The following is a 12,060-nucleotide window of genomic DNA, read 5'->3' on the forward strand; positions in this document are numbered from 1 at the left end:
CACACTGGGACCTTTTGGGGGATGAGGGGATGGGGGAGGGATAGCATTAGGAGATATACCTCATGTAAATGATGAGTTAATGGGTGCAGCACACCAATGTGGCACATGTATACATATGTAACAAACCTGCATGTTGTGCACATGTACCCTAGAACTTAAAGTATAATAAAAAATAAATAAATAAATAAAAAGAAATGAGATAGACAGAATACAATAATAGTGGGGGGCTTCAATACTCCACTGACAGAACTAGAAAGTATCAAGACAGAAAATAAACAAAGAAACTATACCCTAGAATAAATGGACTTAACAAATATTTACAGCACTCTCAACAACTGTAAAATATATATTCTACTCATCAGAACGTGGAACATAGGCCGAAAAACAAGTCTCAATAAATTAAAGAAAATCAAAGTTATATCAAGTACTCTGTCAGACCACAGTGGAATAAAATTGGAAATCACCTCCAAAAGGAACCCTCAAAACTATGCAAATACATGGAAATTAAATAATCTGCTCCTGAATGATCTTTGCATCAGCAATGGAATCAAGATAGAAATTTAAAACTTCTTTGAAATGAACAATAATAGTGACACAACCTATCAAAACTTCTGAGATACACCAAAAGCACTGCAAAGAGAAAATTTCATAGCATTAAATCCCTACATCAAAAAATCTGAAAGAGTACAAATAGACAATCTAAGGTCACCTCTCAAGGAACTAGAGAAACGTGAACAAACCAAACTCAAACCCAGCAAAATAAAACAAACAACCAAGATGACAGCAGAACTAAATGAAATTAAAGCAAACAGAAAACAATACCAAAGATAAATGAAACGAAAACCTGGTCTGTTGAAAGAGAAAGAAAAGGGATAGACCATTAGTGAGATTAACCAAGAAAAGAAGAGAGAAGATCCAAATAAGCTCAGTTAGAAACAACATGGGAGATATTACAACCAATACAACAGAAATACAAAAGACCATTCAAGGTTTTTATGAACACCTTTATGTGCACAAACTAGAAAACTGAGAGGAGTTGGATAAATTTCTGAAAACGTACAGAACTCCTAGATTAAACCAGGAAGAAATGGAAATTTTGAACAGACCAATAACAAGCAGTGAGATAAAAATAATGGTAATTTAAAAATTGCTGACAACAAAAAAGTCCAGGACCATATAGATTCACAGCTGAATTTTATCAGGAATTCAAAGAAGAATTGATATCAATCTTATTGAAACTATTCAAAAAGATAGAGAAAGAGGGAATCCTTCCTAAATCATTCTACGAAGCCAATATCACCCTAATACCCAAACCAGGAAAGGACATAACAAAAAAAGAAAACTACAGAGACTAATATCCCTGATGAACATAGATGCAAAAATCCTCAACAAAATACTAGCTAACCGAATCCAACAGCATATCAGAAAGATAATCCACCATGATCAAGTGGGTTTCATATCAGGAATGCAGGGATAATTTAATATACACAAGTCAATAAATGTGACACACCACATAAACAGAGTTAAAAACAAAAATCATATGCTCATCTCATTAGACACAGAGAAAGCATTTGACAAAATCCAGCATTCTTTCATGTTTAAAACCCTCGGCAAAATTGGCATAGATGGAACATAACTTAAGGTAATAAAAACCGTCTATGACAAACTCACAGCCAACATTATACTGAACAGGGAAAAGTTGAAAGCATTCCCCCCTGAGAAATGGAAGAATGCAAGGATGCCCACTTTCACTACTTCCATTCAACATAGCACTGGAAGTCCTAGTCAAAGCAATCAGACAGGAGAAAGAAATCAAGGGCATCAAAATTGGTAAAAAAGAAGTCAAACTGTTGCTTTTCACTGATGGTATAATTGTAGAAGGTATCAAACCCTACTCATCAAAAAAAACTCCTAGATGTGATAAATGAATTCAGTAAAGTTTCAGGACACAAAATCAATATACACAAACCAATAGCACTGCTATACACCAATGGTGACCAAGCTGAGAATCAAATCAAGAATTCTATCCCTTTTACAATAGCTGCAAAAAAGTTAAAATACTTAGAAATACACCTAACCAAGGAGGTGAAAGAGCTCTATTAGGAAAACTACAAAACACTGCTGAAAGAAATCATAGATGACACAAACAAATGGAAATATATCCCATGCTCATGGATGGATAGACTCAATATTGTGAAAATGACCATACTGCCAAAAGCAATCTGCAAATTCAATGCAATTCCCATGAAAATACCATCATCATTCTTCATGGAACTAGAGAAAACAATCCTAAAATTAATATGGAACCCAAAAAGAGCCTACATAGCCAAAGCAAGACTAAGCAAAAAGAACAAATCTAGAGGCATCACATTACCTGACTTTAAACTATACTACAAGGCTATAGTCATTAAAACAGCATGGTACTAGTATAAAAATGGGCACAGAGACCAATGAAGTAGAACAGAGAACCCAGAAATAAAGCCAAATACTTATAACAAACTGATCTTTGACAAAGCAACAAAAATCTAAAGTGGGGAAACGACACCCTATTCAACAAATGGTGCTGGGATAATTGGCAAGCCACATGTAGAAGAATGAAACTGGATCCTCATCTCTCACCTTATACAAAAATCAACTCAAGACAGATCAAAGACTTAAATCTAAGAACTGAAACCATAAAAATTCTAGAAGGTAACATCACAAAAACCCCTTCTAGACATTGGTTTAAGCAAAGACTTCATGACCATGAACCCAAAAGCAAGTGCAACAAAAAGAAATAGAGAGGACTTAATTAAACTAAAAAGCTTCTGCACAACAAAACAAATAATTAGCAGAGTAAACAGGCAATGCACAGAGTAGGAGAAAATCTTCAAAAACTGTGCATCTGACAAAGGACTAAAGTCACATCTCAAGGAATCTACAAGAAACTCAAACAAATCAGCAAAAAACAAAACAACACAAAACAGATAACCCCATCCAAAAGTGGACTAAGGATGTGAATAGACAGTTCTCAAAAGAAGATATACAAATGGCCAATAAATATGAAAAAAATGCTCAACATCACTAATAATCAGGGAAATGCAAATCAAAATGACAGTGCGATACCAGCTTACAACTTCAAGAATGGCCAAAAATAAAAAATAATAGAAGTTAGTGTGGATGTGGTGAAAAGGGAACAGTTTTACACTGCTGGTGGGAATGTAAACTAATACAACCACTATGTAAAAGAGTATGGATGTTCCTTAAATAACTAAAAGTAGATCTACCATTTGATCTAGTAATCTCACTACTAGGTATCTACCCAGAGGAAAAGAAGTCATTGTATGAAAAAGACACTTGTACATGCATGTTTATAGCAGCACAATTCACAATTGCAAAAACATGGAACCCACCCAAATGCCCATCAATCAATGAGTGGTTAAAGAAAATGTGGTATATATATACACCATGGAATACTACTCAGCCATAAAAAGGAACAAAATAATGGCATTTGCAGTAACCTAGATGGAGTTGAAGACCATTATTGTAAGTGAAGTAACTCAGGAATGAAAAACCAAACATCGTATGTTCTCACTTATAAGTGGGTGCTAAGCTGTGAGGACACAAAGGCATAAGAATGATACAATGGACTTTGAGGACTCAGTGGAAATGGTGGGAGGGGGGTGAGAGATAAAAGACTACACATTGGGTACAGTGTATACTGCTCAGGTGATGAGTGCACCAAAATCTCAGAAGTCACCACTAAAGAACTTATACATGTAACCAAACACCACCTGTACCCCAAAAACTATTGAAATATAAGAAATTTAAAAATAATTACACTGGGGCAGTGTCTAGGGTGGGTAGTCACCCTAATGACAGAGGAAGTAAGGGGTCTTCGGTAAGCACATGGAAGGTGCACCCAATTCTCTTCTTAAGTAAGAGGGGTAAGTTTATTTTAGGTTAAAAAGTTTGAAGTGACAATGGAAATGAAGTAGGAAATTCTCATGAAGCAGCCAATGATGAGACAGTGTATCTCAGAAAAAAGAAATATAACCAAGATATGAGTGTTACCTCCATTGTAGTCACACTTTGAAGTTGAGACTAGAGAGAGAAAGAGAAAAAAGTAGGCCATTGATAACGTTATACCCACATTAAAAGGCAGAAGAATTTAAAACACAGTCAAGGATGGAAATAAGATAACTTGCTGCCACAGATGGTAGGAGAAGAGATTCCAAGGAGGACAAAACAATGACCCACATCATCTGTCAAAGGAGACAGAGAGCTTAGAAAGGGCCACTGAATTTAATAATGGATTATAAAATGGGAGGATTGCATGAGATGATTTGGAAAACTAAAAAGTAAAATGAAAGAAGCAAAATTAAATAAAGGTTTGTATGTCAAATGGAGGGTGGTGCTATTTATTTATTTATTTATTTATTTATTTATTTATTTATTTATTTATTTTGCCACTTCTTGCTCCAAAACATCTCTGAGGTCATAGATCAAACATTCCTACTGACAGGATTGTGAATAGTCAGGGTTGGAAGAGACCTTAAAAGCACTTAATGCTGTCATTTCTTGGCCAAATTTCTGGATCTTCTCTTCCACACCCCTGACACTGTAACCTAGGCTTCACTTCCATTAGTGAGGGGGACAATCACTCTCCCAAATAAGGCAGAGTACATTCCCGCTTGTAAGAAAGTCTTTTAAGTGAAGCAAATATCCACCTTCCTATCATGGCCCCCTCCATCCACTACCTTCACTAGTCCCTCTCTTCTCTTAGGAGCTGAGTAAAATGAAATCTAATCCTTCTTCTCTCTGAAAATCCTTTGAACAGTTAGAGACATTGATTCTTCTCTTAATTCCTACTCCTGACCTTCCTTAGTTATCCAACTTTCTCTATAAAAAGCAAATTTATCTCTTGTCTTTACATTTTTTGCCAGATACTTGTGTGTGAATGGCAGTGAAGGGGATTCTGCAGGTGCTTCACAATAAGGACAAGGAAGAGTCTACTAGAACTTTTAAGGTCTAATGTTTTCATCGGCGTGCTCCTCCATCTCTCCATAGGTTCTGTTAAAGGCTCGTCTGAGAATTTTGTTTGATGTCCCCTTGAGGGCTCTCTGGAATCCCTAAGATGTGTTAATATGGTAGTATAGCAACACTTTACTGCCAACCTTGGGAGAGAAGGAATTGGGAAGGAAGCATTATTTAGTCTTAAAAAGAGGTACTCTTATCCTGAACAGAATATCAGTCAACTGGGAAAAAAGAGTAATCAAGAAGGTCTGTATTAAGAGGTAAAGGGGAATGGAGAAACAGCAGCAAACTAAGACTGAAAATGTATTTTAAGAAACATAGTCTTATAAACTGGGTGTGGTGGCACATGCCTGTAGAGCCAGTGGCTCAGGAGGCTGAGGGGGAAGGATTGTTTGAGCCCAGGAGTTCCAGGCTGCAGTGCTGTTGTGCTCTATGATCACACCTGTGAATAGCCATTGCACTTTAGGTTGGGCAACATCGTAAGATAGTGAGGAAAGAAGAAAAGAAAGATACTGAGGAAAGAAGAAAAGAAAGATACTGAGGAAAGTGCCAAGTATGGTCCTGAGTGTGAATCATGCATTAACTTGCCTAAAGCCACATTTGCCAACCAGCTTTATCAACAACAGAGCTGACACTTTTTCTCCATCTGTGTGAATCTTCTGTCTACCTTAAAATTGATTCCAAATCAGGAGTAGAGGAAGTATAATTTGTTGCTCCCTCCCTCTAACCCCAACACCTCCTCTGGCCAAACATCCTCCATGTCTTCCCTGAACTCTCTCACAACAGTTTCTCATGTTCCATTGTTAGAGAGCTAACAATGGTACATTTCCATTGTTAAAGAGGTTTCTCATGTTTCATTGTTAGAGAGGTTCCATTGCTAGAGAGTCAAGTTGTTGTACATTAAAATACTTCTTGGAACTTGCCTACTTTCTCCCAGTGGTTTTCTCTGAATAACCTAATTCCTCTTCTGCATAATAATTTTTCAAATATCGGAAAATAACTGTCATTTCTATACAACTTGTTATCACTAAAGGAAACAAAAAAAGATTCACTCCCAAATATACTTTTTGACATATTTCAAGATGGCTGTTCAGATGACCTGAAGATGAGAACAGCCCTGCAAAGCTGCCTTTTGTGGAGGAGATTTGCATCTGTAGAGAAAGTCTGCATTGGTGAAATAAACAGCCAGGCTTTCTCTGCCCTGTCTAGATCAATCTAGATCTAGGAAGGATAGGTTCCTGGGAGGGAGACTGAAAGTCTGACACCTTAGGGGGGCTGACAGAAACATTCTTTCTGAGAGCTATATTGTCCAAAAGATGATCAGGATGGCTAAATAGTAGGAAGGAGAGCATTATTAGTGATATTGGTTTGCAAACCCGGAAGAGACAGTCTCCAATATGTGCCTAAGTTGGTGTCTCTTCAAAGAGAAGAAGGACGGTTGGGTATTACGTGACACAGGGTCCATATGGTTTTTTTGTTTTTGTTTTTGTTTTTCCTATCTCTTATAATATCTGATTCACTTTTCTTTTCCTTTTCTTTTTCTTTTCTTTCTTTCCTTGTTTTTTGTTTTTTGACAGGGTTTTACTTTCTTGCCCAGGCTGGAGTGAAGTGGCATGATCATGGCTCACTACAGCCTTGACCTCCCAGGGTCAAGCAATCTTCCCACCTCAGTCTTCCTGGTAGCTGGAACTACAGACACATGTCACCATGCCCAGCTAATTTCTGTATTTTTTTGTAGAGACAGGGTTTTGCCATGTTGCCCAGGCTGGTCTCGAGCTCCTGGGCTGTAGTAATCTACCTGCCTTAGCCTCCCAAAGTGCTGGGATTACAGGAGTGAGCCACTGCATCTGGCCTCATTTTTCAATTAATTCAAAATCTCTATTGAAATATCTCTACAGAGAATTTTCACCTCTTGCGTATATATTTTCACCTATTGTGTATATCTTTTCCACTATTCTCTTCAAAACATTAATTATAGCTATTTAAACATCTTTGTATCCTAATCTAATATCTACAGATCTGTTTCTAATGTCTTTTTACCTCTTGATTATCAATCATATTTTTGTCTGCCTGGTATTTTTTAAATTCAATGCTGTGCATTATATATAAAAGAACCAGAAATGCTTAAAGTTATACTTTCTTCCACCAGAGAGTGTTTTCCCTTCTTTCTCTTAGGCAGATACAAGAGCCTGATCACCTCATGGCAGCAAGGGATCCAGCTTCATTGGCCCGAATTTCAATTTATATAAAGCTTAATCTGCCTCTGCTTCACCCTATTCCTTGAAGGTGGCCTCCTGGGCCTTTGATTAAGACACTGTCAGGCATCCATCTCCTCCAATCTGAAAGACAATAGGAGAGCTAGCCCTTCTTTTCAGAGTTTCTCTGCCCAGCTCCTCAGCTTCCCATACTATACAGCTTCAAAATTTGGCAAATCAACTAGGGGAGAAACCACCACAGTCAGTCTCTTTCACGGTATGCAGGACTGTGAAAGATTTCACTCTACTTTTAGAAGACATCTGTCTAGATCTAGATCACCAGACTCTCATGTACTCCTAGAACCTAGTAAACGTCCTGTGAGAAAATCAGCCATGTATTAGGGACCACCTCAGGTTTCTTAGTCCATTTGTGCTGCTATAACAGAAGACCTGAGACTGGGTAATTTATAAAGAATAGAAATTCATTTTCTCACAGTTCTGAGCCTGGGAAATTAAAAATCAGGGTGCTGGGATCTTTTGAGGGCCTACTTGTTGCATCCTCACATGGCAGAAGACAGAAGGGTCATAAAGTGTTTTCACATGGCAGAAGAGTAGAAGAGAATGAACTTATTCCAACAAGCCCTTTTTATACTGTCAGTTTTCTGTTCTTAAACTTAGAGCCCTCATGACCTAAACACTTCCCATTAGGCCCCACCTCCCAATACTGTTGCATTGGCGATTACGTTTCCAACATACAAATTTTGGGTGGAGCATTCAGACCATAGCAGCTTCCAAATTTTTCCTCTACACTTACACAGTCAAGAAAATTTTTATTGTTCTTTCCTCCTCAGCCTAGACTAAGTTCAATATTCAGCTCATGTCTAGAATCAGCAAATCTCCCCCCAGCTCTCCCCTCAAGGTAATAAATTGTTGATGATATCAGGTCACCTGAGAAAGGTTCTGCCTCTCTGGAATTTTGGGTGATTGTATCCCATCACTTCCACTTTAAAGACTCTCTGATGCCTTTAAAAATAAGGACTTTGTAATTCCTCTGCCTTTATTATTATTATTATTATGCTTTAAGTTCTGGGACATATGTGCAGAACGTGCAGTTTTGTGACATATGGACACACATGCCATGGTGGTTTGCTGTACCCATCAACCCATCATCTACATTAGGTATTTTTCCTAATGCCATCCCTCCCCTAGCCCCCTACTCACTAACAGGCCCCAGTGTGTGATGTTCCCCTCTCTGTGTCCATGTGTTCTCATTGTTCAACTCCCACTTATCAGTGAGAACATGAGGTGTTTGGTTTTCTGTTCCTGTGTTAGTTTGCTGAGAATGATGGTTTCAGGCTTAATCCATGTCCCTGCAAAGGACATAAAATCATCCTTTTTTATGGCTGCATAGTATTCCATGGTATATATGTGCCACATTTTCTTTGTACAGTCTGTCATTGATGGACATTTGGGTTGGCGCCAAGTCTTTGCTATTGTGAATAGTGCTGCAATAAACATGCATGTGCATGTGTCTTCATAGTAGAATGATTTATAATCCTTTGGGTATGTGCCTGGTAATGGGATTGCTGGGTCAAACAGCATTTCTAGTTCTAGATGCTTGAGGAATTGCCACACCATCTTCCACAATGGTTGAACTAATTTACACACCCACCAAGAGTGTAAAAGCATTCCTATTTCTCCACATCCTCTCCAGCATCTGTTGTTTCCTAGCTTTTTAATGATCATCATTCTAACTGGTGTGAGATGGTATCTCATTGTGGTTTTGACTTGCATTTCTCTAATGACCAGTGATTACGAGTTGTTTTTCATATGTTTCTTGGTCACATATATATCTTCTTTTGAAGACCTATTAGACATCTACAGAACTTTGCACCCCAAATCAACAAAATATACATTCTTCTGAGCACCGCATTCCACTTATTCTGAAATTGACCACACATTTGGAAGTAAAACACTCCTCAGCAAATGCAAAAGAATGGAAATGTCTCTTCATATTCTTCACCCACTTTTTGATGGGGTTGTTTGTTTTTTTCAGTAGATTGGCTATTACCAAAGAGATGAAAGATAAGTGTTGGCAAGGATGTAGAAAAGGGAATACTTACACACTGTTGGTGGTATTGTAATTTCAGCCATTTTAGAAGACAGTATGAAGGTTCCTCAAAAAAACTAAATAGAAAATTAACACACGATTAAGCAATGTCACTATTGGACACATACTCAAAGGAAATGAAATCAGTATATCAAAGAGATGTCTGCACTCCCATATCCATTGCAACATTCATCACAATAGCCAAGATATGGAAACAACTTAAGTGTCCATCAGTGCATGAATAGATTTTTTAAAGTGTGCTACATATACACAATAGAATACTATTCCACCCCCAAAAAACAAACAAAACAAAACAAAACAAAAAGAACAGAAAATTCTGTCATGAACCTAGAGGACATTATGTTAAGTGATATAAACCAGGTGCAGAGGGACAAATACCATATGATCTCGCTTATATGTGGAATCTATAAAAGTGAACTCATAGAAATAGAGAGTAGAATAGTGGTTATCAGTCTGGGGATTGTGGGGGTTGATGAGGAAAAGGGAGATGTTGGTCAATGGGAACAAAGTTTTAGTTAGCAGTAATAAATTCTGGTGCTCTATTGCACAGCACAGTGACTATAATAATAATATATTGTTCCTGTCTAACACAGTGAAACCCCGTCTCTACTAAAAACACAAAAAACTAGCCGGGTATGGTGGCAGGAGTCCCAGCTACTCAGGAGGCTGAGGCAGGAGAATGGAGTGAACCTGGGAGGTGGAGCTTGCAGTGAGTCAAGATCATGTCACTGTACTCCAGTCTAGGTGACATTGCGAGACTCCATGTCAAAAAAATAAATAATAAATAACAAAATAATAATAATATATTGTTTATTTCAAAATAGCTAAAACAGGATTTCAAATGTCCTCACCACAAAGAAATGATAAATATTTGAGGTGATAAGTATGCTAATTAGCCGAAATTCATGACTCCATGTTGTATATATGTATTAAAACACCACATTGTACTTTATAATGGATATAATTATTATTTGTCAATTTAAAATAAAATGAAACTTTAAAAAATAGATAAAAGAGACGCCAGAAAGCTAGCTCTTCTCCTCTACCATGTGAGGACACAGAGAGAAGGTATCTTCTATGAGAAAACAGGCTCATACCAGACACTGAATCTGCCAACCCCAACCTCTAGAACTGTGAGAAGTAAATGTTTGTTGTTTACAAGCCACTTGGTTTATTGTATTTTGTTATGGCAGCCCAAACAGACTAAAACACAGAACATCTTCCATTTAGCAGAATTTACTCTGAGTTTGCCAAGTACCCAAGCACTTACAGGTAAGTTAGTTTCTCGATTTAAAATATTGAGTCTACAAAGAAGAGCCATTTAAGGCACCAATACATTTGTCCAGCAAAGTTTTCTCTCCCCAATCCCTGGCTATAGGCTGCACCACTGCCTCTGCAACTGTGCCCTTGGCTGCAGCCACTATGCTTCCTCACACACCAGGTGCCAGTCACTTAGTCTGCAGGAGGGCGAAGGGCTCTGCAAGGCAAGTGGAAAATCTGCTAGCTCACCACAGAATGGTGGCTGTCATTAAAAAACCACAAAACGCAAATTTGAAGACGTTTACAGGTAATTTTACAACACAATTAAAGTAATAAGATCAAAGTTAGTTAAAAAGTACATTTTTAGAAAAATAATCCAATGACCTTGTATGAGAGATAGATATAGCCAAAAAACTGCAACTCTGTGCCCATGTACCAGGAATAATTATTCTGTTTATGTTGTTTTTGATGGTCAGATGACCAATAATATAAATATAGTTTAATATGTAAGTAGCAATAAATAAAATTTTGATTTTACCTCAATAAGCATAAATATATTTTATTTTTAGAAATTATTTATGAAAATGTTTTTAATAAAATTGTGTTAACAGTTTACCAATTTAATAAACATATATTTTTCAGCCGGGCGCGGTGGCTCACGCCTATAATCCCAGTACTTTGGGAGGCCGAGGCGGGCGGATCACGAGGTCAGGAGATCCAGACCATCCTGGCTAACACGGTGAAACCCCGTCTCTACTAAAAATACCAAAAAAATTAGCCTGGCGTGGTGGCGGGCGCCTGTAGTCCCAGCTACTCGGGAGGCTGAGGCAGGAGAATGGCATGAACCCAGGAAGTGGAGCTTGCAGTGAGCCGAGATTGCGCTACTGCACTCCAGCATGGGTGACAGAGCAAGACTCCGTCTCAAAAAATATATATATATTTTTTTCACCCAATATATTAGTATTTCAAAAAAATCAAATAACATTCATTAGTTTAGTGCTTCTTTATCCCAAACATCTCCTGGTTTGGATAATAAATTATATGTTTACTCTAGGCCAGGCACAGTGGCTCGCTGCTGTAATTCCAGCACTTTGAGAGGCACAGGCAGGTGGATACCTGAGGTCAGGAGTTCGAGACCAGCCTGGCCAACATGGTGAAACCCTGTCTCTACTAAAATCACAAAAATTAGCTAAGTGTGGTGGCACACACCTGTAGTTCCAGCTACTGAGGAGGCTGAGGCAGGAGAATCACATGAACACGTGAGGTGGAGGTTGCAGTGAGCCAAGATCTCACCACTGCACTCCATCCTGTGTGACAGAGCAAGACTCTATCTCAAAAAAAGAAAAAAAAACTGTATGTTTACTGTAGAAAGGTGAGAATAAAGAACTCACCAATAGAGTTCTATAGAGATCACTGATAAACTTGACAGAAGGAGCCTTATGGACTCAGGGGCTGTAT

Source organism: Mandrillus leucophaeus, unplaced genomic scaffold (genome assembly GCF_000951045.1).
Source record: "Mandrillus leucophaeus isolate KB7577 unplaced genomic scaffold, Mleu.le_1.0 Scaffold1195, whole genome shotgun sequence".
In the NCBI taxonomy this organism is placed as follows: domain Eukaryota; kingdom Metazoa; phylum Chordata; class Mammalia; order Primates; family Cercopithecidae; genus Mandrillus; species Mandrillus leucophaeus.